The 3,520-nt window shown below is 44.4% G+C and overlaps 1 pseudogene across 1 annotated transcript; it reads left to right on the top strand.

Annotated features, from left to right (window-relative positions):
• The first annotated feature begins 305 nt into the window (after positions 1-305).
• On the top strand, positions 306-2,208 carry LOC147024577 (uncharacterized; annotated as a pseudogene). Its single transcript, XR_015059086.1, has 3 exons — positions 306-730; positions 1,209-1,359; positions 1,527-2,208. The product of XR_015059086.1 is annotated as an uncharacterized LOC147024577 (transcript).
• Positions 2,209-3,520: the final 1,312 nt, after the last annotated feature.

Here is a 3,520-nt window from a genome sequence, read left to right as displayed (position 1 = left end):
GTTTAATCAAATTTTAAAGATGATACTGTACAGGGGGACACCAAACATTGCCTTGTTTCCATACTCGTTCTGAGAGTTACTCCAACCTTCATCCAGTCCACGTTTTTGGAAACAGATGACCTAAACACACCCCCCCAACCACCCCTTTCCCTAACCGCTATCATCCCAAACCTCCTGTTGTTTGAGCTCCCTTTTCTCCTGGCATCCGACCCCCCTGGCTATTTGAGCTCCCTTTTCTCTTGGCATCCGACCCTTAACTATCTATCACATGGACAGCGAGCGATATAAGGATAGGACACAGTGTGTGTGGTGCATGCTACATGGCAACAAGAGACAGCCCTCTCACTCCTCCACCTCTCAGCTTTCCCTCTCTGCCTTCGACCTATCTCCCCTCACGGAAATCCTATAAAGAGCACTCGTGTTGTTGACGGCAAGCCTTCGTTGAGTGCATGCAGATCTCCGCTGCGGTTACCCACAGCACATTTCTCCTCTTTTTGCTCGGAATCGGACACATCTCCCATGATGCGAACTTATGCGCACTTGCGGCCTCGGCAACTCTCGTTTATGTTGAAGGATGAGGGACCTGCCCGACGTTACAAGAAGCCCCAGCGGAACGTGAACTTTACCGCGGATGTACTCTTCAAGGATCATATTCGAGAGAACAACCTGGAGCAGGTGGGACGTTTCATTCGTGCCTCCAAGGTCAAGCTGGATGCTGTCAACCCATCCGGTACGTGACTGAGTGCAGACTGTCGAGTAATCCGTGCTGTTCATCACATTACAGGATTGTAAGTTGGTTTGAAGTTTCCTAATGGGAATGACAACATATTTTGGCAAAAAGTTCTGCAATGAGTTAAATTTATGTCGGGTTCGGGCACCAAAGTAGTGTGGGTATATTACAGACTTGCAAATCATAATATTATTTCCATAACAATGGCATTGTTGTGTTATTTAAGATGAAGATACGAGTTAAATGCAGACTGACAAAAAGCTCGCTGTTTCTGTTTTTACCGTTAATTATCTTCATAAGGGGTGTTTTAATTGACCCAAACACCCAATTTTCATTCCTGCACTCCCTTGGAGTTCTGTTGGAAAGCACACAAAGTTTCGGGTTGATATGTTTCATCGTTTTGGAGTTATGGAGGATAAAAACGCACACATTGTCATAGATGAGTATATTGTCGTGACTCTTAGATGGACTTGTGCAGGTCTCTCTGCAATGCACGAGGCTGCGATTGCAGGGCATGTGGACTGCGTGCAGCTCCTGCTATACTATGATGCAGAGTTGGACACCCGCAGTGATCGAGGGTGGACCCCACTACATTTTGCCTGTGCCAACAACAATGCCGAGGTCGTGCGGTGAGGATCTAATCAAAGCATTATTCTTTCTGTATGCTTTAAACACAACTCGCACCTTCCCCGAATCCCCCCCAATCACACCCCTACCCAACACCCCTTCCCAATCACACTCGCTGATCGCAGATTTAATCGACCTTGATCCTTGACCATTGTTCTACACCATGCAGCTATCTACTGAAGCAGGGTGCCTGCCCAGATGCTACAACGAACAGTGGGGAATTGCCGGATGATCTGGTGGACGAGGATGGAGATCCGCAGATTCGGGACGATGTTGCAAATGCGCGTTGGACTCAGCCATTGAGACGGATACGTCATCAACAACACGCTGCAGAAAGCATTTAATGGGGGGGGAAACAAAACAATTGTTGATGCCATTTTTTCCACGGGACATGAGACCAGAAAGTAACGACCACATCCCATCCTATCCCATGCCCCAGCTATCTGGGACAACACCATGAAACTCGGCTTGGTCGACAATGTTGTGACTCCATGTGAACTTGTTCCAAAACAACTTGCCCAAATATGCTCCTCTTTTTTTGGCTTCTGGTAGGTCCAACCAAGAACCTCAGATCACACCGGCCTGAGATAGCCAGGACTAGTCCCGAGAGGGAGTGCCCTGGAAGGGGTCCTTTCTTCTTGTTTGCTGCTTCTGTTAATAACATATGTACAGTACTTGGTTCCTAGAGCAAAGAGATGGGGCCATGCTGGAAAGCCCATGAGCATCTTTCCAGACGCTTTATCTTGCAGAAAATATTTAACATTTTATATAATCTTTAAAATACTTGCCAGGGAACGGTGTTGTGCTATATTTATTTTATACATGTTTGTCATTAAAAGTGCTTTTCATTACCTCTGTGTCTTAATGCTTGATTTGTGGGAGGGGATATGGACCGACAGGGAGAGGAGAGAGATGGAGGGATGAGGGTGAGGAAAACAAAGTTTATCTTGTTTCTATACTATAAAAGTGAAGTACATTTGTTACTTGCAAAAATGGAACATTTTCCAAGTATATTGGTTGGTCTTGTGCATTATTCTGTCCGTTTGTTTGTATGTCAATCATGTACAGGTCAAAATTTTAAACTGATCTTCATGAAACTTCACCACATGGTCGAGTTCGTCAAAAGCAAGATGGCTGCTGTGTTAGAGGTCAAAAGGTCAACAACTTTGACAAATTTCTAAAATCCTCAATTTTCATCCGATTGACTTGAAATTTGAACAGCATTTGCATATTTGGTCATTAAATTCAACCAGCAATTATTTTTAAGGTCAAATATGTTTTATGGATTTCACAAGTATCGTGCTATGCACAATGTCTTGTTTTTTTATTATATGCTTAAAAAAACGACTGAACAAAATCCAACCAAATTTTGCAGTGCAGCAAGCTTGGTTTCTATCGGAGTAGCATATCCGGGAGGGGGCTCAGGTTGGGGGGGGGAATACCCCAATTTTCCCCATGTAAATGTGTATCATATAGTGCAACCTGGTGATAGACACGATTACAAATGTTTTTCTTTAACAGTGTAAAGAAAGTCGAAACGAAAACAATGCATTGCGGTGATGTTAAAATCTGCGTGAGAATAATTCGAAATTTTCAAAATGTTTCATTTTGCTCATTTTAATTGGACGTTCAAACCAAATAATCCAATTAGGATGTTCGCAGTAAAATGGAAGCAAATTTTTTTTTTCCTCATGCCATATATAAGCAGCAAGGTTGGCTGATGAAGATGGGTGACAGGCCATCCGAGAGGTCTGCACACTCACCTCTAAGCTGTCTTGCCAAGGTTCGAATCTTGGCCGAGTTATAAAATATCATGTTGGGTTTTCACAGGCAGGGTCTGTGCACCATCATTAAACTTTCCATCCCCTCTACTGGCATTAATTGGTGGACGTCAAATATCCCACCCACAGTGTCATTCGTGAAGAGTGAGGCAAGCCATCGACAGTACCATGGTCAAATGACAAATTACTGCTCAAACCTGAGTCGACCGTCAGGCCGAGTCAGCCGTTTCGTGAAGGACTTGAGCCAAACTTCCCCCCGGCATCCCGCAAGAACGTGGGAATCGTAGCCGTTAATAATGATTTCCATAATGAGTGAGCTGATGAAGTTGATGCTGGCTTCCTTCCAGTAGATGGAAGATGCCCTCATGCAAATGATAGGGGG

This window comes from Eptatretus burgeri, chromosome 6, assembly GCF_056783735.1.
Source record: "Eptatretus burgeri isolate ZD-2024b chromosome 6, Ebu_testis_v1, whole genome shotgun sequence".
NCBI lineage: Eukaryota > Metazoa > Chordata > Myxini > Myxiniformes > Myxinidae > Eptatretus > Eptatretus burgeri.
The sequence above is the reverse complement of the archived record's forward strand: the minus strand, read 5'-3'. Positions and strand labels throughout refer to the sequence as shown.